Source organism: Hemiscyllium ocellatum, chromosome 19 (genome assembly GCF_020745735.1).
Source record: "Hemiscyllium ocellatum isolate sHemOce1 chromosome 19, sHemOce1.pat.X.cur, whole genome shotgun sequence".
Lineage (NCBI taxonomy): Eukaryota > Metazoa > Chordata > Chondrichthyes > Orectolobiformes > Hemiscylliidae > Hemiscyllium > Hemiscyllium ocellatum.
This window is the reverse complement of record NC_083419.1, coordinates 75,610,560-75,633,387: the sequence shown is the minus strand read 5'-3', so window position 1 is coordinate 75,633,387 and position 22,828 is coordinate 75,610,560.

Below are 22,828 nucleotides of genomic sequence, written 5' to 3'. Positions count from 1 at the left end.
CCCACGTGGTGCTCCGTGGACAGGGGTTTATGGGTTCAGCTGTTGTTCACTTCCTGATGTATCCAATGTAGTGCTCCATGTTGGACAGTGTGTTTCAGCAGCTTTGACTCACGTCTTTGAAACTTGGTCTGTACCTGGCCAATGATCGCCTGTGTTTGTTTCTCTCAGCTTGATGGCATGGTTTTTAAAAAGAAGAAGCCCCTTGAGCACTATTGCAAAGCACCTGGTATCTAAAATCTCTGACAATGCTCTCATTGGAAAGAACTTTATTTGCTCATTTTCTTTAAAGAGAGATCTTAAATACTGAACTGCCTGCTGACTCAAGTAAATAACTTCGGAGGCTTTTAGGTTTTTATTTATATAAACAGTGGTAACAATGTCCAGCACGCACAGACCAGGCTTTTCAGTCTTTATGAGCTCTGGTAGTCAACAGATGCTTGGGGTCAGAAAAGGGTTGGATGTTTCAGTAAATTGTCCCTAGCTGCTATTCTCTCTGAAATCTGCCTTGATGCTGATTCCTCCTCGATTGGAGAACTGTATGCAAAACTGAATGGCCTTGAATGTCTCTTTTTGCCAAGGAATGAGTTCATGGGATGTTAGTACATTGGAAAAGTTCATTAGTCGAAAGTACTGTATGTATTATTCTCTTAAGTTGCTTGCAGTTAAGTTATTCTAAATTCCTCTTCTTTTTAGTTGGATTTTTATTAGAATGTGTAAATAAATTGTGTTTTGCTTAAAGTTGAGTGGTTTGACCAGCCACATCACATCTTGAACACCCACTTCCTATCTACCTTTACTTTAAGACAAGGTTGGCGTCCAAGCTACCACCTTAAAATATTTTACAGCATTCTGGTCTGGTCCATAGCATGCTTGGGCCTCTTATCCAGTTCGAAATCCACAATTCCAAATGGGGTTCAGGATTTTGATCCCTACAGTGTGGAAGCAGGCCATTTGGCCTAACAAGTTTACACGAACCCACCGAAAAGTAAACGACCCAGACCCATTCCACTAGCCTATTACTCCATATTTACCCTGACTAATGCAACTAACCTACACATCCATGAACAGTAAGGCCATTCTAAAATGGCCAATTCACCTAATCTGCAAATCTTTAGGCTGTGGGAGGAAAATGAAGCACCTGGAAGCAATCCACGTGGGACCGGGGAGAATGTGCACAGGGAGATTGTTGGGCTCAAAGGTGGCGTCTGGTAATTGTTGGTGCCTTTATTCCGAGTATTGAATTCGGTTTGTATGAACAGTGCTTTGTGTAGTAATGGTCCTTTCTGTTTCTAAGAGTTCTCTGGGTGTGGGAGTAGTTAAGTTCGGATTTTACGAAAGGTGAGAAGGGCAAAGTTGTTAGAATTGGCAGATAATCTGGAGTTGCGTTTGTGAGAAACGGAGAGATAATTACAGCAATAGCTTGGCATTTAAATGTTGATCGAAACACCATCAGAGTCTTTGGAAATGGCTAGAATTAAATTGCAGATGAGACAGCTTGAACACAAAAAGGAATTGAAAGAAAAGTAGAGGAAGAAGAAAGACAGAAAAAGAAAGAAGAAAATCAGAAAGCGAGAGAGTTTCAACTTCAAACGTTAGCAATTTGAGACGACAGGCAACTTAGCAGGGTGGAGATGAAGATAGACAGTAGGCTGGATGACAAGGATAGTGAGGATTAGCAACCCCAATGGGAGCCAAAGGCCTAATTTGTATCAGTTTCAATATAGCAAGACATTGTCGACATTTGATGAGAAGGATGTTGAATACTTTTTAATTTCATTTGAGAAAGTGGCTACACGAATGCAGTGACCAGTGACTATGTGGATTTAGTTGATCTAAACAAAGCTGGTAGGTATAAGAAGTGCGGTATTTGCATCCCTATCGGAGGAGGTATCTGGGGAGTATGAGGAGCTGAAGAAAGTCATCTGAAGTGCATATGAACTTGTGCCAGAAGCCGACAGATCGTGTTTCAGGAATCTAAAATAGCGTCCCTGGTTAAATGTACATTGAGTTTGAAAGAATCAAACAAAGTAATTTTGAAAGGTGGATAAGGGTATTAAAAGCAGAGCAAATTTATGACACCCTTTAAGAGATTCTTACTTGGGAGTTCAGAAGTTCATTTCCTGAAGTCATGAGAAATCATGTGGAAGAGCAGAGAGTTAAAATGGCAAGATTAGAAACTGAAATGGCTGATGATGATAAGTTGGTCCATAAATCAAAGTTTGACTTCTGTGAGGGATTGAAAAGAATGTGTGAGATCTTCTTAAATCATATACCTGTGAGGGTAAGGTTTACTGGCATAAGCCAGGAGTAGCAGGTAAAGGGGTTACAGCATTAAGAGGTACAGAGGCATGTAAATCTTTTAAGTTCAGACATGAGGAGACATGCAATTGAGAACGACCATTGGAGACATGAAATTTGCTCCATTATGTAATGTGTGTTTGGAGTATCCGGTGAAACCATCAACAGAAACATTTCACAATTAGGAGGGAGGCCTTGAGCTTGGTGTTGCCGTTACAATATTTCAGCATTTAACTTGCCAACAACATGACTGAGCCAAATTTATATCCTGATCATAACATCTATAAGTTTTTAGAGAAATTTAGGGAGACACGGTTGCTCAGTGGTTAGCAATGCTGCCTCACAGCCCTCGGATCCCAGCTTCTATTCCAGCCTTGGGCGACTGTGTGGAGTTTACATGTTCTCCCTGTGTCTGTGTGGGTTTCCTCCCTCAATCCAAATATGTGCAGGTTAGGTGAACTGGCCATGTAAACATTTTCATAGTGTTAATTCAATGAGTCAGAGGGAAATGGGTTTGGGTGGGTTACTCTTCGGACGATTGATATAGACAGGTTGGGCCGAAGGGCCTGTTTCCACACTGTAGCTAACCTGATCTAATCAAATGCTTCCAATCTGTTCAGATAGAGTTTGCTATTGTGAGCATTCAGTTTGGAAGTTATACAGATGATAGGACGAGAAACTCTGCTGCCAACTTGTCGAGACTTGGACGAAAAAAGACAGAGGAGTTCTGAGGCCGGAGTAAACTGACTGAAATAGAATGGGGCTGTGAAAGTTTGCATGCTTAGTGTCAATACAATATGTATGTATTGTAGTCTACTAATAGAGAAAGAATAACTCTATGGATCAGACGAGACCCTTGTAAAATATTTTAAGAAAGTTCCTTCAACTCCAACCTTTCCTTATTTTAACCGTAGATATGAAGTGTGAAGCAAAATATAATCTATTCAAGCGCTTTAGTTAAAACACAATCAAAGAAAAGAACAATTAGTAGATTCACCAAGTTTAAGTGCATTTAAGTCGTCATTGGACAGGCATATGGACGTACATGGAATAGTGTAGGTGGGATGGGTTTCAGCTTAGTGTGACAGGGCGGCGCAACATCGAGGGCCAAAAGGCCTGTACTGCGCTGTAATGTTCTATGTTATGTTAATAAGGGGCTTAAATGAAGCTACCGTTGTATATTGATGGTTCATTTTATCAAAGCGAGACGTTTGACGATACTGTCACTTTAAAAAGATTACTATCTCTTGGAGTTTTTTGAAGATAGGTCTTAAAGGCAGAGATGCCGAACTGAAAACGGCTGAAGTAAATAACTGAGGAGGCCTTTAGGTTCTATTAAAACGGTGGGGACAGTGGAAGGACAACGCTCAGCTCTCCCAGACCAGGTTTACTCAGGTTGTTTTAAGCTGCAGCATTCAGAAGCTGCTCGGGGTGCCAGAAGGGTTGGAAGTTTCAATACACGATGCGGAGCTGCTATTCTCTTTGAGATCTCTTCTAATATTGTATCCTTCTGGATTGGAAAACTGCACGTATTTGAGTTTACCTTTGTGCCAAGCAGTGTGTACAAGAAGGTACGGTATCTATTGTTTGTGAATGTGTTCCAACATATACGTTACTCCAAATTGTTCTTTTCTTTGATTGCATTTTAAATAAAGCGTTTGAGTAGATTACATTTTACTTCACACTTCATATCTACAGTTAAAATAAGGAAAAGTTGGGGTTGAATGAACTTTCTTAAAATATTTTACAGGAGTCTAGTCTGATCCATAGCTCTCGTAGCTGAAGGGTTTATGACTGCCTCCTGTTTTTGGAATGTTTGTGGAGGTGCTGGGGATGGTTTGCTGGAGGTTGTGCTGTGAAATGCCTTAGACATTCAGAGAGACCTGAGGATTTGGTGACCCAACTCCTGGATGGAGCATGGGGACTTAGTTACAACCTCTGAGTCTGTAACATGAACAACAAATGGAGCAGAAGCTACAGAGAGGGGAAGCTCTGAAACCATAGAGTGAGTGTGTGTGGGGGGGCGGCGGGGGGGGAAGAGATCTGCTCTATCACCCCGGGTTTTCCAAGACCAGTTTCCCAAGCTACAATTAACCCAGGAGCAGAGTATGAGGAGATCCTGATTGAACAAGGAGCTGGTCACACAGCAGTGTTACCTCCTAAAACATGACCTGCAGCTTCACACCAGGGGGAGGACGTTGCTGCCAGTGGTTGTTAGGGTCACTGTTTCAGTCCACTTCCATGATCTGGAACCTTCCCGGCAGGACTGGGTGACATATCCATCATTTCCCAGTATGTAGACTTCAATGTCACCACTCAGAGACAGAGGATATATATGGTGGATGAGGTGAATACAATGTTTTCTCCCTCAGCAGGGAACTGCCGAGTGTATCCTTGTTTTCCCAGTAAAGCGGGATTCCCAATGATGTGCATGGCTCTGCGGGGCCCCATATCATTGAGGAGGTGGAAAGGAACTGAAGGACATCTCACTCCATGAATGTTACAGTGAGCCCATGCACAGGACATCATGTTGGTGAATACCACTGTCCTAGCAACAGCCGCAGCCTCTTCATTCAGAAGCAGTCAGACCATTCATTCATCATCGGTCTCCATGTAGAAAGAAATGAATATATCTTAAAGGCTGTTCCCTTGCTTCACGTATAAAACACTGTCCCCACTGCCAACCAACAACATCAAAATATCCGGTATGTACTGAGAGCAACTGGGCCCCTGGGAATGTCACGGAGCAGAACACCAGAGAGATGGAGCAAAACCTCCCATGTCTGAACTTCTCTGAGTGAACTCCCCAATACACAGTATTACTAAGCCCTGTAATCTTTGTCCATTTCAGTAACATACTCCCTTCCATTCTTCCTGTAAATGTAATGACAGGTCATATCATGTTATATTCCACCTGCCTCTATTGATAATTTAATGTCTTGCTTATCACAGGAATCACCAAACGTAGTTACAGTACATCTGTTCCATACTCCTGATCATTGTTATAGATTACAAATAGTTGAGGATCCTGCACTGGTCACTGTGACTCCACGTTCTGTCTAACTGATTAAGACTGATATATCCGGAGTGCGTGCTTCCTGTTTGATAACCATCCCTCTCTCTCTCCCCCCCCCCCCCAGACCCCCCTCCGCATTCCATTCCTGTGTAACACATTCGAAGGGCTGAATAAGGACAAGGAACATCAGTCAGTAATCCAGTCGCTCCAGCCTGCTCCACCACTGAATACTATCATGGTTGCTGTTATCGCGGCCTCTATTCCACTTTCCTGCCGATCTCCATCCTGAAACTCTGGTCTGTTGTTGTAGATTGCTGCACATGATAAAATATCCACTGCATATCTACACTGTCAATTGCTTTTAGCATTTTACAGACCTTCTTTCATTATTATAAACATACGACTATAGACTTGAACTGCGCAATCTCTCTTCATAAGAAAAATTTCTCATCTCTGGAATCAATCTAATGAACCTCTTCTGAATTACCTCCAATGCAAATGCATCCTTCCACAAGTCAGGGCACCTAAACTGTCCTCCAGTTGCAGCCTCGCGAATGCCTTGCATAGCTACAGCAACATACCCTACTTTTCTACTCTATCATTTTACAAATAAAACTGAAGCTACGGCTTGCCTTTTCCATTACTTGCTGTAACTGCATGCAGATTTGCTGTGAAATGCACGTGAACACATAGACCCTCTGCACCTGAGCACTTTGAAGTTTCTCCCCATTTAGATAATAATTTGCCTTTCTATTTCGCTGGCCAAATTGAATAATCTCATAGTTATCCACTTTAATTTTCATTTCTAAGTGTTAGCCCATTCTCCCAAGCTATCCACATACATTGATTTTTAAACCTCTTACATCTTCATTCAGAAATAATTTCCCACCGATGTTAGTGTCATCTGAAAAATTGGTTATAGTATTTTCTATCCTGTCAACCGAGTAAAAATGATGACAAATATTTAAGGCGTGAGAGCTGAAATCTGTGGCACCTCACAAGGTACATTTGTCAAAAGAAAATCCCACATTTATTCCATCTGACTGCATTTTGTTGGTTCACCAATCCTCCATCAATGCTAATAAATTACTCCTAAACCCATGTTGTTTGCTCTTACTGCTTACTCTTTGGAGAAGCATCATATCCAATGCCTTCTGGAAGAGCAGATATGTTCCATCTCCAGGATTCCCACGATCCACCTTGTTCGTGACATCTTTAAATAACTCAAGCAAACAATTCAAACACGATTTAGCTTTCGTTAAACACGATTTAGTTTTCCTAAAACCATGTTGACTCTGTTGGATTGTGCTTTAACTTTGCCAATGTCCTGAACAATGGATTCTAACAATTTTCCTTAAATTACTATAGTTCATCGTTACACTTTAGTCCCTAATGTATACAGTTATTACAAGTTCTTCCCTTTCGAAAACCTTTACGTTTTCTTTGAATTCCTGTTTCATGGACACAAGTCTTTAAGAGGTCAACTCCAATTGTTGAGTAAGAGCCATGTGTGGCTGACTGGATACTTCATCCTGCTGATGTACACAATCGATGGGCTGACGTCTTTCTGGTGTTCCCATGTTGTCGTCTCCAAGGCCAGTCTGACCTCGTCCTGTTGATGCGTCAGAGGGTTGGGGGATTATGGAATCTTCCTGTTGCTGTGTCTGTTGCTTGTGAGATTTTCTCCAGATCTCCCGTTATGTTGGTAGAGTAGAGAAGGACAAAGAACTTTCAACAATGCTGTGTATTCCCCCAGACAGCTGAGACTGCTCTAACCTGGCTGGGAACCTTGCAGCAGTCTGGTGAAGCGTTGCTGCTGCTGCAAAGGATCTTAGTGAGATCACATCTGCAGTAGTGTGTACAGATTTAAATAACAGGCTGGAGAAACTGAACAGTCTCCTCATGCACCCCTGAGATAGGACCGACGGAGTGATTGGTCTTGTCCTGTTCTCTTACAACTGACACGTGTCTGGATTACCTCCGCCTTTCTCATGAAAATGTCTCCGATAGATTGTATCCTTATCCCATTCAGGCTCAGTGGGGCTGAATGGCCTCCTGTTATCCCAGCATAACAATCGCGTGTCACTGTGTGGCCTCTTCCAGCTCCTGTGTAGCAGAATTGACAGGGCTGAATGGACTGATCTTGTTGCTGTGTAATAGGATACGAGTCCGTTATGGTCTGCTCTGGGTCCAGTGTTATAGGCTTGAGGGGCTGATTGACCTCCGCCTGTAACTGCATATCAGACTCCAAGGGATGAACAGCCTGGTCCTAACAGTGTTGAAGGCCTGAATATCCTTCTGTTGTCTCTGCGTAACAGGCTGGAGAATGACATGGATTTCTCCATTATGTGTGTATTTGGTTTCTGTGGCTGATTCCTTCTGTTCATCTATGTTGAAATAAGATCATCTTTCATTCTTGTAAAGTCCAATATATATTGGATTAACCTGACCATCCTTTCCTTACAAACTAACAACTCCATGACACGAATCAGTTGAGGGAAGCATTTCTGAGCTGCTTCTAATGCAACAATATATTTTCCTCAGTGAGGAGATTAAATCTTTACACGCTACTGACGATGTGATCTCACTAAGATCCTTTGCAGCAGCAGCAACGCTTCACCAGACTGCTGTAAGGTCCCCACCCAGGTTAGAGCAGTCTCATCTGTCTGGGGGAATGCACAGCATTGTTGAAAGTTAATTGTCCTCCTCTACTCTACCAACGTAACGGGAGATCTGGAGAAAATCTCACAATAAAGCTTGAGAAGAGCATAAATGATGTGAAGAGATAACCTCTACCATTAATCTCCCTAGAACCCACTTCCCCGAGATTTCACTGAATCATATAAGGTGGAGCTCAGAAACAGCAATGAGAAGCAAACATTGATGGGAGTTATCTATCAAAGTGAAAGCTGAAATACAAATGTTGGGCATGTTATAAAACAGAATACGGTATATACACGTTTGTGAGTACACAGCAATAATGTACTGTTTAAATTATATCTAACCTATGTTAACACAACTGAATGCTAATGGTGGGAAAAATGGATTTCATGAGCATGCGTGAGATGGCTTGCATTGACATTATTTCGAGCACCGAGCTTGAGAACAGGTTATTTAGGAATTGGTTTTGGATGATCAGAAGAGCTCATTGAAAACTTTGCTGTAAAGGATCTTTTCGGAACAGTGACCGCAACTTTTTATTTGAGATTAGATTCGGACCAAAACGTCCAACAAACCCTCCAAAGAGTAACCCACCCAGACCGGTTTCCCTCTGATTAATGCACCTACTACTATGGGTAGTTTAATATGGCCAACTCACTTAACTTTCACATCTTGTGGGAGGAAACCAGATCACCCAGAGGGATCCCAGGCAGACACGGGGAGAATGTGCAAACACCACACAGACAATTGCTCAGGCTGGAATCAAATAGTGGTCCCTGTTGTTGTGAGGCAGCAGTGCTCGACAATGAACCATGGGGCTGCCTCTACTGGTTATCGGATGTTTGAGTACTTAACAGCTTTTGTTTTATTTGAAGTAACCGTTATGAATCTGAGTCATGTGAGCCATGAAGGTGCGAGGAGAAAGTGGAGACTACAGATACAAGAGATAAGAGTCGAAGAGTGTGGTGCTGGAAAAGCACAGCTGGTCAGCCAGCATATTAGTAGTATGAGAATCGACGTTTCTGGCATGAGCCCTTCATCAGGAATGAGGCTTGTGGGCCAAGGGAGCTGAGAGATAAATGTGAAGGGGGTGTGGCGGGCGGATGTAGCCTGGAATATGATCGGTAAATGAAGGTGTTGTTGAAAGTGATAGATGATGAAGGGAGACAGAACGCCTCATCCATTCAACCCGATGTGGTCTCCTCAACATTGCCGAGACAGGACATCCACTTGTGGATCATTTCAGAGACCATCTCTGGTACAGCCACACTGACCAACTTCACCACCTTGTAGCTGAACACTTTAACTCTCCCTCGCACTCCACCAAGGACATACATATCCTGGGCCTCCTCCTTCACCAAACCCTAACCACCTGAAGCATGGAGGAAGGACGCCTTATCGTCCGCCATGAAAACTTCGAACAACAGGGGATCAATATGGATTTCCCCATATCCCCATCTCCCGGTTTATCCCAGTCCAAACTTCCAACTCGGCACTGCCCGCTTGAATATTCCTATGTGTCCATCTTCCTTCCCACCTATCCACTCCTCCTTCCTCTCTGACCTATCACTTGCACCCCCCCCCCCCCCCATCTATCTATTAGATCAAAGGAAGCAGCTTAGAAAAATGCCAAGTGTTGTAGTAAGCCAGTGGATTCAGAGAAATGTAGCACCCAGCAAAGGAGGACCAAGAAACTGAGAAAAAAAATGAAAAAGAGAAAAAACATGCAAACAAAAAGAAAACAACATAAAAACTGCTATGAAGCTTCTATCAATGTATGAAACAAAAATGAAAGCGAGATCAAATGTGGAACAGTGAGTTTGCGGACAGGATAATTTATTGGAGAGAACAGAGACATTACAAGGAAAATAAACAGTTCTTTGTGTCTGTCTTCATGGAAGAATATCCAAAACTTCTCCCAGAAATACGAAGTGATCATGGGACTTGTGTAAGTAAAGTCTAAGATCATTCATATCAGTGATGATGTAGTATTTGAAAAGACAGCTAAATTGAGTGTTAATTAATCTGACAGACCAGATTTACTTCATACAAACATTTCAGTGGAAGCAGCAATAGTCATATTGGTTACATTACAGATGTTCACGTTATTTTCCGACGCATTCCCGAAAGGCAGGTAGCCAATCGGGATAAGGGACAGTTATAAATATTATCCGGCAGTATAAGAAAGGATGAAGATGGACAGTGGTGAACTATAGACCAGTTATCTTGTCATCTGCAGTCGGGTTCTGTTGGACTCAATTACATAGAAAATGCTACTAGATATAGATAAGGCAATGGCAAAACTGGGGAGTGTGCTAACACATCGATGAAAGGAAATCCATAAGTGGCAAACATTTATTTGGAATAGTGTGAAGATGATTCTTGTAGACATAAGCGATGAGGAACCAATGGATAACGTATAGTTGGATATTCAGGAGGACTTTTTTTTAACAACCCTTACACTAAATTCATAAGAAAAGTTAAAGCAAAAGGTATTGGAAAGAAGATATGCAAATGGGAAAGTAAAAACTAGGTTTACATTCATGTGAATATAATTGAAATATCGAAGATGTCGTCCACCCGTTGCATAGCGTGTTGCTGAGACAAAACTGAGAATATTGTGAACTGCTGTGGAGTCTCCAGCTAAGGAAGAATATACTGAGTACAGAGGAACTGCAAAAGGCATTCTGCAGGTTAATCCCTAAGATGGCACTATTGTCTGATTGGGAAACTCAGCCTGTGATCTCGAATTTCAAATAATGAGAGGTGATCGTAATGAATCATAGAAACTTAGAAACATAGAAGGGGCTGAATAACAGAGGGACATGGAGAAGTGCACGCAGGCGCGCTGAGGGAGAATCCCATGATATTCTACACGGACAAGTAGAACAGGATAATCAGTGAACATTTAGTGTACATCAGAAACCAAGGGGGCAATCTGTGTGTGAAGCTGGAGAACATTGAGAGATTGTGACATGAGAGCTTCACATCTGTTTTACTCGGGAGAAGGAGGAGGCAGCTACAGACTTCGAGAAGGTGGATGGGGAAGCTCTTGAACAGATTGATGTAAAATGCGGGCAGGGATTTGAGGCTTTGTCTGGTATAAAATTGTATTGATTGCCAGGTCTGAATGAATTGTATCGCAGACTGCTGTTGGAGGCAAGGGAAGAAAGACCCTGACTGAAAATTGTTATTAGAATCTGACCATAGGGGAGGTGCCAGAGATCTGGAGAAGAGCTAATATGATTCCACTTCACAGTAAGGGTGGGAGAGATAAACCTGGGAACTATAGACAAGCAAGTATTGGATCACTGTCAAGGAAATTACTGGAAAGATAGGGATGGAGAAAATAGAACTCCAATCAGAGTGGCAAGGCTTTATCGGGGATAATCTTCATGACTTTATCAGAGGGACGTCACACCTAACGAATTTGAATTAGTTCGAGGAGGTCGCTTATTTAGTTTTGCAATAAGACCTTTGACAAAGCATGGGAAAGTGAAAAATAAAGTAAGATCGTATGGAAGCAAGGATAACTTGACAAGTTACAACGAAAATTTTCTTAGTAGCAGGAGACAGAGGGTGGCAGGAGAAGGATGTTTGTGTGAAGGGAAACCAGTGTCCCCTGGTGTATCACAGGGATCAGTGCTGTGTCCCTTATTATTTGTGGTATTCATAAATGGTGCAGATGTGAATGGAGAGGGGTGGGTGGAGGGGGCAGGGATGGAAGTTATGATAATTAAGTTTGTGTTTGCCTGGTTGGTTGGTAGTGAGGAGGAAGGTCTTATGTTACGGGAATATACAGATGGAATGGTCAGATGGGCAGATCAATTGCGGATGGAATGTAACCCTGATAAATATGATGTGGTGCACTTGGCTATAGCATTTATTAATCGGGACGTAGATTATAAGAGCTGTACAGGGCTTTGGTTAGGCCAGGATGGAGTACTGTGTGTCTTTCTGGGAGCCACATTACAAGAAATACATAAGGGTCCAGGACGGTGTGAGAGGATATTTGCCAGGATGTTACCTGGGATGGATCATATGAGCTATGGAGAGAGGCTGAATAAGCTCCTGTTGTTTACTTTGGAGCAGAGATGCTGAGGGGGATATGATTCAGGATAAGATTACGTGGAGCATGGTCAGGGTAGATAGACGGCAGCTGTTCCTTTTAGTCAGAGGGACAAGAACAAGGGGAATCACACTTTTAAAGCGAAGGTTTTGAGAGGATTTAAAGATTTTTTTAACCCAGAGGTTATTGGGATCTAGAATGTACTTCCCGAGAGGGCAGTTATCATGGGCAACCTCACAACCGCTAAAAATTGCGTGGACGATAATTGGAAGTGTCATAACATTCCTGACGATGGGCCTTGTGTATAAAAGTGGTACTAATATCGACCGTGCTGTATTTCTGACAGTAACGAATCTATTCTCCACTGAGTGAATGGCTGTGAAAGGTCAATTATTGAGCAGCTTAAGGCAGGAATTGATGGGTTTCTGAAGAGTATATTCACAAGGGTTATAAGAGTGAATTATAATAACTTGTTAAATCATGTCAATGAGTCAATGAGAGAAATATGAGAAAACAAGTGCAGTTTCCTTACAATATGTAACCATAGAATGGAGAATGGAGAACAGGAAAATGGCAGAACTATGAAACTGCTCCTTCAGCTCTGTCTTCACAGAACGTACTAACAATACCAGGAAAACCAAGTCTGGTGTGGGAAAAGGAGCTAGTACATGGATTGTCGAACAAAATAAGTAAATGGTTGAGGAGAAATTATTGGAAATGGCATTAATGGTCATAGACAACGCTAACATAGATTTATGAAATGGGAATTCTGTTTGACAAACAGACTGGGAGACAAATGAAAGAGAAGCAATAGATGTCACATATTTGGATTTTCAAAAACATTTTGGTAAAGCCCCAAGACTCGCTTGCAAAATTAAATCTGAGTGAATTTGGGCGAATATATGGACATGTTTTTAGAATGTGGCAGCTGGCATGAAACAGTGAATAGAAATAAACAGACTCGTCATGCAAGAGCCTGACATTGTCTGCAAGGTTTGAATCCTGAGTATGTGGTGAGACAGTAGGATACAAAGGGAAGGGAATTGCTCAGGGAGTCCTCTACACTGACTATGTATCCCATGAAGTCTCATGGCGTTAGTTTGCACATGGGAAAGGAAACCTCCTGCTGATTACCATGTGCCAACCTCTCTCAACCGATGAATCAGTATTCCCCATGCTGACCAACACTTGAAAGAAGCACTGAGGGTGGCAAGGATGCAAGATGTACTCTGGGTAGAGGATTTCACTGTCCACCACCAAGAATAGCTTGGCTGCAGCATTACTGATCGAGCTGGTCTGATCCTAAAGGATATAACGACTAGACTGGGTCCACAGCAAGTGGAGAAGGAAGCAACAAGAGGAAAAGAACATACTTGATCATACCCTTACTAATCAACCAGTTGCTGAAATGTATGCCCCTGCCAGTATCTGTTGGCGTCCAACCTTCACATTGAGAATAACCTCCATCATATTGGGTGGTACTACCACCGTGCTAAATATCAAAAAGATCTAGCAGTTCAAGTCTGGGTTTCCATAAGGTGCTGTGGGTCAGAAATAGCAGCAGAATTGTACTCTAGTGCAAACTTATGGCCTGGCATATCCCCCTTGCAACAATTACCATCAAGCCAGAAGATCAATCTTGGTTCAATGAAGTGTGCAGGAGGGCAGGAGCAGCACCAGGCATACCTGAAAATGCGGTGTCAGCCTGGTGAAGCCACCAAACAGGACAACGTGTGTGCCAAACAGCATAATCACTAAGTGATAGAGCTTATTGATCCCCCAAGCAATGGTTCAGATCTTAGCTCTGCAGTCCTTCCACTTCTAGTTGAGAATAGTTATGGACAATTAAACAAGTCGTTGGAGGAGGAGGTTCCACAAGTATCCCCATTCTTAATGATGGAAGAGCCCAGTACTTCAGTGTAAAAGATAAGGTTGATACATTCGCAACAATCTTCAGTCAGAAATGCTGAGTGGATGATCCATCTCAGCCTCCTCCAGTGGTCCTCAGCAATTCAGTTACCAGTCATCAGCCAATTCGATTCAGTCCATGCGATATCCAGAAACGGTTGGAGACACTGGATCCTCCAAAGGGTACACATGCTGACACGGTTCTGGCAATAGTACTGAAATCTTGTTCTCCAGAACTTTCCACTGCCCGAGCCAAGCTGTTCGAATACAGTTACAACAGCATTTACCCGATTATGTGGAAAATTACCTCAAGTATCCCCTATACATCGAAAGCAGAAGAAATCCAATCCAGCCAATTACCACCCTATCAGTCTACTCTCAGTCATCAGTAAAGTGTTGGAAGGTGTTAGTGCTTTCAAGCAGCACCTGCTCATCAATAACCTGGTCAATGACGCCACAGTTTGGATTCGACACGAACCACTCAGCTCCTGACTTCATTACCTTGGTTCAAACATGCACAAAAGAGCTGAATTCCAGAGGTGGGGTGAGAGTGACAGACGTTTAAAGGAAGGCTGCCTTTAACCAAGTGTGGCATCAAGGGGCTTTAGCAAAACTGGAACCAATGGGTTTCAGAGAATTACTCCCCACTGGTTAGAATCATACCTGATACGTAGGAATGTGTTGATGAAGGTCAGTCAAGTCAGCTCCAGTAGAAGTCTGTAGGTGTCCCTCGGGCAGTGGCCTCGGCTCAAACATCTTCAGGGCTGCTTCATCAACGACCTTCCTTCCATTATAAGGTCAGAAGTGTGATACAGTACTCTCCATTTGCCTGGATGAGTGCAGCCCCGACAACAATCCAGATGCTTAATACCATCCAGGAGAAAGCAGCAGGTTTGACTGTCAATTCATCCACAATGCACCACATTCAACGCTCCACCTCATTCAACGCTCAGCAGCAGCAGTTTCATACTATCTACAAGCTGCACTGAAATAATTCACCAAAGATCCTCAGACACCATCTTCCCAACTCACGATCACGTCTGTCTAGAAGGACAAGGGCAGCAGATGTATGGGAACACCCTCAAGTTCCCCTCCGAGCCGTTCACCATCCTGTGTTGGAAATATATCACCGTTCCTTTCCAGTCACTGGGTCAGAATCCTGGAATTCCCTCCCTAATAGTATTGTGGATCAACCATAGCAGGTGGACTACAGCAGTGCAACAAGGCAGCTCATCACCACCTTCTCAAGGGCCACCAGGGACAGGCAACAAATCCTCGCCCAGCCAGTGACACCCAGATTCACGAAATAAATACATTTTTAAAGAACCTTTTTAATAGAGGAAGGTTGCTGATAACGCAGGGATTGATGCTTGGGCCTCAGCTGTTCACAATACCCATTACATATGCGAGAATCAGGTACAATCTATCCCAGCCTGCTGACAGCACTAAAGGCTGTGGGTTTGTGAGTGGGTAAGGAGGTTGTAAAAAAGCTCCAAGGTGACTGAGACAAGTGAAGTGAATGGGCAAATACGTGGCAGATGGAGAGCAAAGAGGGTAGAGGTGACAGTGTGTACTTTGGTGGGAACAATAGATTGGCAGCCTATCGTTTGACAAGGGATTGGCTGAAACCTGTTGATCTACAAAGTGGCGTATGCTCCTTTTTATTGTTTCCTTCCGCAAAGACCTCCGAGGTCCCTGCAGTAAAGTGAGTTCTGAAACCAGAAGTCAATACTGGGCACGGAATTGACACACACACCAGTGTACACATGACCCCCAAGTGGGGAGCTGTAACATTGAAAAGGATCTGGATCATCCTGTACACCAGTCACTGAAAATAATATTGCAGTAACAGAAAGCAGTTAGGAAGGTAAATGATGTGTTGACTTTCATTTCAGAAGGATTTGAGTCCAGGAGTAAGGGTGTCTCATTGCAGCTGCATAGGATTTTGATGAGACCCCATCTCGAACATTGTGCAGTATTGTGTGCAGTTTTGGTCTCTGTACCTGATAAGGACAAACCTGGCATTGAGGGAGAGCAACGAAGGATGACCAGACTGATCTCTGGGATGACAGACTTTTTGTGGGGGCAGAGTTTGGGGCGACTGGGCGTGTATTCCATGGGGCTTAGGAAAATGACTGGAGATCTCAGTGAAACATGTAAAACGTCTCCAGGGCGTGACAGATTGGAAGAGAGATGATAATTCCCCTGGCTGGGACGTCTAAAACAAGGTCCTACAGTATTATGTACAGGTAGGGTACTCTGCATTGAGTTGACAGTAAATGTTTGCACTCAGCTGGTGAACCTGGAAAATGTGATCGAATCTGGAAACCAAGAATATAAATAAGGATTTTGAAACACTAAAGGAATAAGGGAGAGCAGGAGTATTGTGAGGAAATAAAGGGCCAGCCATCATTATATTGAATTGGGTAGCAAATTCGATGGAGCAAAGGGACTACTGCAATTCCTATTTCATAGCTTCCCAAGGTTAATCACATTAACAGATATATTTATTATGTGGGATAAATGCATTGAGGAGATGTTTGAACATGAACTAGAATGGGGAAGGCGTAATGTATTGAATGACCTGCTCCATTCCCGAAGTTTCTGTGCCGTCTGTGGGAAAGCTCTGTGAATGTTGTCACAAATTCTCAGATGTTAGGAAGGAGATCTCTGCTGGGTCAACAGGACTGCGTTTCCATTTCCCTTTTTCTGGTACCGAGGCTGGGGCCGGGTGTTCTTCCAGTTTTATCCTTTAAGACCTCGGAGCAGTTTGATACAATAGAGTGTCTTGCTTGGCCGTTTCCGAGACGATTGAAGAGTTGATCACATCTCTGTGGTCACTTTTAGGCCAGACCAGGAAAGCACCTGAAATTCACTTCCTGGAAGTGCATTGGGGAAGGAGATCGATGTTTACAATCGACATTTGTTCAAGGTCAATGTTACTGACACCAAATGTTTACATCTCGATATTTTATTAATTGTTTTTAACTTCCACCATCTGCCAGAAATTTAACCTGGTCTGGATTAGCAATTGTTGTGGAGAAAATATAGAGAATCATCAGGCGACGCAGAGAGTTCTTCAAGAAGTAGGTTTTTATTTTCAAATAAAAATCCATGATACTGAGAAAGCAGATTCTCGAATGCCCCCGAATTCAGGGTTCGTGGATTTTTATATCTTTGTTTCATGATGTTTCTGCTAGCTTATCAGCATGTCCAATTATCTTAATCAAAGTACCTCACTCTAGCTACACAATAAACCAGTGATGTTAGTTCCCATTATCTCTTCAGTTGTACATTCTACATAATGTTATTCTAATGTCATGGTTAGATATCTATTGATAATTCTGCTACAGTGATCTTCAATTCCAGACTAACTTGTCATAATACATATTTTGCTATGCCATCTGTTACAATAGTCTCCTGCCTCAAGCTGACTCTACAAACTAGTAATTAGATATTTCATGCCATGTCCCAAATATTTATTGTCCCAATATTGTCATAATAATACGTAACAGAGAAACTTGCTTTTTTACTTGTGTTATCTCTAATCGCCATAGTGACCTTTCAGCCTTAACCTTACTCTGCTAATTGTTGAAAGAACATTCCACTATTCTTATTGCACCTAGCCTTCCAAACACCACAGATTGCAGTGGCCTTCATACTTTAACACTTCCCATGCTCTCACATTCTTAATATTCCATACAATCCAGTGATATTTCCACAACAGCACAATCTCCACATGGGGACCTATCGGAAACCACACTGAGCAGGTTATTTCTGTGTTGCTTGACAGCTCTGTCAAAAAGAACTCCCATCAATTTGTCTATCGTAATGGGACTGAGGGAGTAGTAATTGGTCAGACTGTAATTATTCCTCTCTTAGGAGACTGGACATAGTTGAGTAATTTTCCACAATGCCAGGGAGATGTCAGAGTTGGAGCTGGAATGAAACAGCTTCCCCAGGGACACGGCTTGTTGTACAGCACAGGTCTTCAGTCCCATTGCAGTAACGGGGTCAGGTCCCATTGCTTTTGTCGTATCTACTGTGTTCAGCTGTTTCTTCATGTCATTTGCAGCGAATCAAATTGTTTGAACACGGGCATCTGTGATTCTGTGGGCATCATGGCGAGAGTGAGGTAGATCATGCAGTCAACACCTTTGGCTGAGGATGGTGCAGATAATGCATCCTGGTCTTTTACATTGATGTGCAGGGCTGTTCAATTATTTAGGATGGGAATATTTGCGAGGCGCTTTCCTCCAATCATTTGTTTAATCGTCCATCACCATTTTTGACTGAATGTGGCAGGACTGCGGAGCTTTGATCGCATCTTTTGGTCGTATGTGTTAGCTTTAATGGGTTAGCATCATGTTTAGGTTCACATAGTTCTAACCCTGACACGTTCACCCACACTCGTCACTGAACCATAGATTGTGTTGATGGTAATGGCAGACTGAGGAGCTTATCCCGGGCAAAATGTGACAGGCTGTGGTTGGATGCAGGTCTGCTTCTCCTGCTGCTGTGGTCTACAGCGCTACATAAATACGCAGTTTTGAGCTGCAATACCTGCAATGCAATCCTGCTGTCTGTCCCTTAGTTCAAATCGAGACCCATTCACCCATCAGCCCTGTACACAGTGGCCTACTCTGATTTCTAATGTGGAAATACTTCCATTTTCATATTCTCATTCTGCTGAGTGTCTCTCCTCGGGTCATGCTCCCGATCTGGCACATTCTGCAAAACCAATTAACTGATTTTAATTCAATTGTTTAATTCATCTGAATCTTTTATTTTCCTTGAGGAATACCATCTTCTTTGTTTGAGTTGAATGTGTTTCCCTGTTTCTCTCCTTGACCATGATCTAGAGCTCTGTAGTGGCAGTGATGCCAGCCTTCTGTAATTTCAGTGTCAATGAATTCCCAATCATCTTCACCACATTGTATGTTTCCTCTTTTGGTTTGATGCTGTGCCTTACTTGCCTTATCACTCATGGCTGCGTTGTCCTCCCAAGAGTATGTTTAATCTCCTTTGGGATAAATTTCTGATATCCTCCGAATTTTCCACAGAAACTCCTGCTTTTGCTGCTCCATGGTCTTCTCTGCTCGGCTCCCCTTTCAATTAACTCTGGCCAGCTCCTCCCGAATGTCTTGGAGTTACTTTGCTCAATTATAATCGCATTACATCGAGAAGAGAGCAATTGATATAAACTGTAAGAAGATGTTTTAAGAGAAGGCACGTGAAGAATAATTGGTAAAGTTCTTAATTCCCTACAAGGAGAGAAAGAGAGAGAGAGTATATAGATGAGGAAATGTGAAAATGAGAAAACTAGATTATTGAAAGAAGTCGATGTACATCCCTCAATGTTTTGGCAATTCCTCTGTGCTGTGGTCCTTTGTACAGTACATGTACAACAGAGTAATGTGATCAAATGCTAGGTCTGATGCCAGAATTTTTATCTCCAATAATATGACAGACACTAGCTTTGGAAAGAACCCAACAGGCCAATATATTTCAGTCTTGGTGGAAAGGGGATTAACTGAAATAAGTTGGACACCAGAAGCAAGAATTTATAACACACAACCTGATTAGAATGAGAGACAAGAGTAGAGAAATCCAGAAAGGCAGAGAACATTGAGAGATAGGGAACATATCAATTTAGATGAGGATCAAATAATGTTTTAATGTTTTCTAAATTATATACATCATATGCATCACTTTTCGTTAACTGTGTCTCCGTTGTTTATTTAGAATGTGTTGTGCACACATGAAAAATGTTACTTACCTGCACACACACATTTATTAAACAGTGTATATTAAATCATTTTTTCCCGTGATTGAAATGGTCCTGTTGTCGTGTTACCAGGATACATGAACACCAACTGGCCACCGATATACATGATCCACTATCTCGATGTTCCATAATACAGAGAGAGAAGGGCACCACTTTGACTGGAACAACACATGCATATACTAAGACACGCAAGGACATTCTTAGAGGAATGGTATTCTAATCAGACGTCCATCAATACATACATCAATTTAAATCCTATCTACCTGGTGGGAAACCGGTGGGAAAATGCATTTAATTTTGTTAACTTGTGGTTGATTAAATTAAAAGTGAGAGAAATGGCTTTTAACATTACTAAAGAGGTTCCCAAATTGGCCAACGAAGTTTAGAAAGACAGAAGGATAATTTTTTAGAAATAGCAAATAGGTTGGAATTGGTTTTAAACAGGAACAAAAGGAAAGCTGAAACTGTAATGGAGATGGTCAAGCACTTTGGTGTGTCAGAGAAACAGGCAACTGCAGTACAGTTAGAAAAAACTTAAATTACAAATATGGCAACCGGAGTTAGAAGATGAAAAAATGGACGGAAACAGAGAGAGAACAAAGAGAAAGGGAAAGAGAGGAAAAAGAGAGAGAGAATTTGAAATTCAGAAGTTGGGAATTAGACAAGAATGTTAAATTTACAGAATAGAGATGAAGGGAGAACGTCGGGATGTATACCGGTATGTTAATACATTGCCATATTTCGGTGAGAAAAATGTCAAAATCTGTTTTTATTTCATTTGAAAAAAAATGGCTCAGTAGATGGTGTGTCCAGTGAACTTGTGGGTAATGCTCCTTGAGACTAAGCGGGTGGGCACAGCTGGTGAGGTATGTGCAGTGCTGTCAGATGAAGGGTCAAGGGATTATGCAGATGCCAAACTGGCTATTTGGAGTAGTTATGCAGTGGTACATATATTCTGTTTATTGAAGAATAGAGACAGAGGTTCAGAAATATAGAGACGAAATCACGTCAGACTTATGTTGCAGTTGAAAGAGTTAACCATAGTTAATTTGATACATGGGTGCTGGCCTTAAAAATGGACAAGATCTGTGAGGCTTGAAGGGAGATTATTCTGCTGAAGGAGTTTAAAGACTCACTTCCAGAGATGGTAAGAATTCATGTGAATGAACAGGAAGTTCAAGAGGTGAGAAGTGCGGCAGAAAATATGCATTGGTGCATGAGATGAAGTGTAGCTTCTGGGAGGATTTTCTTTTTTTATAGATATTTTTATTAGAAATTTAACGTTTTTACAAGTTTACAAAAATAAACAAAACTCTCAATTATAAACATTGATATTCAATAAAATCTTAAATATACAATAACCAAAATTTAACAAAAGAAAAATACCGAGAAAGAAATTAAAACAAAACTCAACTAACTACTAATCTAACCTACAACTAACCGAGTGTATGTTTAAGTCTCTTACAGTATTCAAACAAGAGAAGAGAGAAAAAAACAAAAAAAAACCCGATAACACAGAAATTGGGTAGTGAGATCCATGCTCGGAATGTGTTAACATCAAATGTAACAAAACCAGTATTCGTGCGGGATTCCTCTCCTAAGAGGCCCCGGACCAGCCAGGTGCATAATCTCAATTAAATAAAAGCCCTTGTGAGGTTAGCCGAAATATCTGTATTTATGTAATTCAAGAAGGGCTGCCATATTTTATAAAATAATTCGGTCTTTCGTTGCTCCATATTTGTAAGGAAGTCAAGGGGAATATATTCCATAATTAATCTGTGCCAATTTGAAAATCCAGGGGGCCCTCAGACACCTAGTTTACCAAAATATGTTTCGTTGCACAGAAAGAGAGAATAGAAAATAGTTTCTTCCCGTACATGTCCAGGGAGGGAAAGTTCGAAAAGCTCAAAAGGAGAGATACAGTGTCCACTTTAATGTCTGTTCCTAACATTTTTGTCAGGGTACTTGCTACTTTAGTCCAGTATCTACGGATGTTATGATAGGTCCATAGGCAATGTACAAGAGTGCTCACCTCTATTGTACATTTGGGACACATTGGAGATGCTCCTGCCTTAAATTTTGCCGATCGATCCGGTGCTATATGGGCCCTATGAAGTATCTTCAGCTGGATAACCTGAGTTCTGTTACAGATGGTGATTCTTCTGGTGTTTTCCCAAATGTCATTCCATGTTTCTATAGGTATTTCTAGTCCCAAATCCTGATCCCATGTTTTAAGTGAATTGTCCATATCACCCGATATATCATCATGTAGTAAATTATAAATAGTACTGATGGAAGATACCCCCATTGGTCGTAGTACTCTGCATTGTCTATCTGATTTATAAAGACTATCTAATAACGTGGGAGGATTTTCATCCGGTGAGGGATAGAAATTGGGAGAAGGTGAGATCATACACTACAAAGTGAACAGTAGAGCACACTGACAATAGGTTAGCACAGGTGAAAAAAGCAGCCCAAGGGGGTTGAAAGGAGGTGAAAGTCCTCAGGTGTTCTCACTATAAGGGAGTGGAACACATAAAATTACGGTGCTGATGGTTTAAGAAGGGCACTGGGTGGAAGGTGTTTTCACTGCAGTAAGCTGGGACACACCGTGCTGGGCATTGGAGGAAGACACTTTGGGACAGGATGTGGTAAAGGAGGCTAAACCAGTGGCATTAGTGAAACTGGTAAAGGAGATACCAAGTGGTGCCGAGCAGCTGCAGCCAAGGCAGGGGCTAGGTATGGAGTGAATACCTGATCCCTGTAATGAATTTGCCTCTGTGGATAAAGGTTCCTCAGAAAAGTCCAGCGGGGGTGGGGGGTTTGGGGGTGGTGGTGGGGGTAAGGGGGAGGACAAGAAATTAAAATTTTCTGAGATGCGAGATCTGCTCAGTGTCTCATAGTTGCGAAGTGAGGCACCCGAAAAGCACAACATATCAGGCAGTATCTGAACAGCAGTTCAACGACATATCAGGCATAAACCCATCATCAGGAATATGGTGGGGGAAAAGGGGGCTGAAAGATAAATAGGAGGGTCGGAGCTTGTCTGGTGGGAGGGTCACTGGAAAGGCTATAGGTAGATATATGT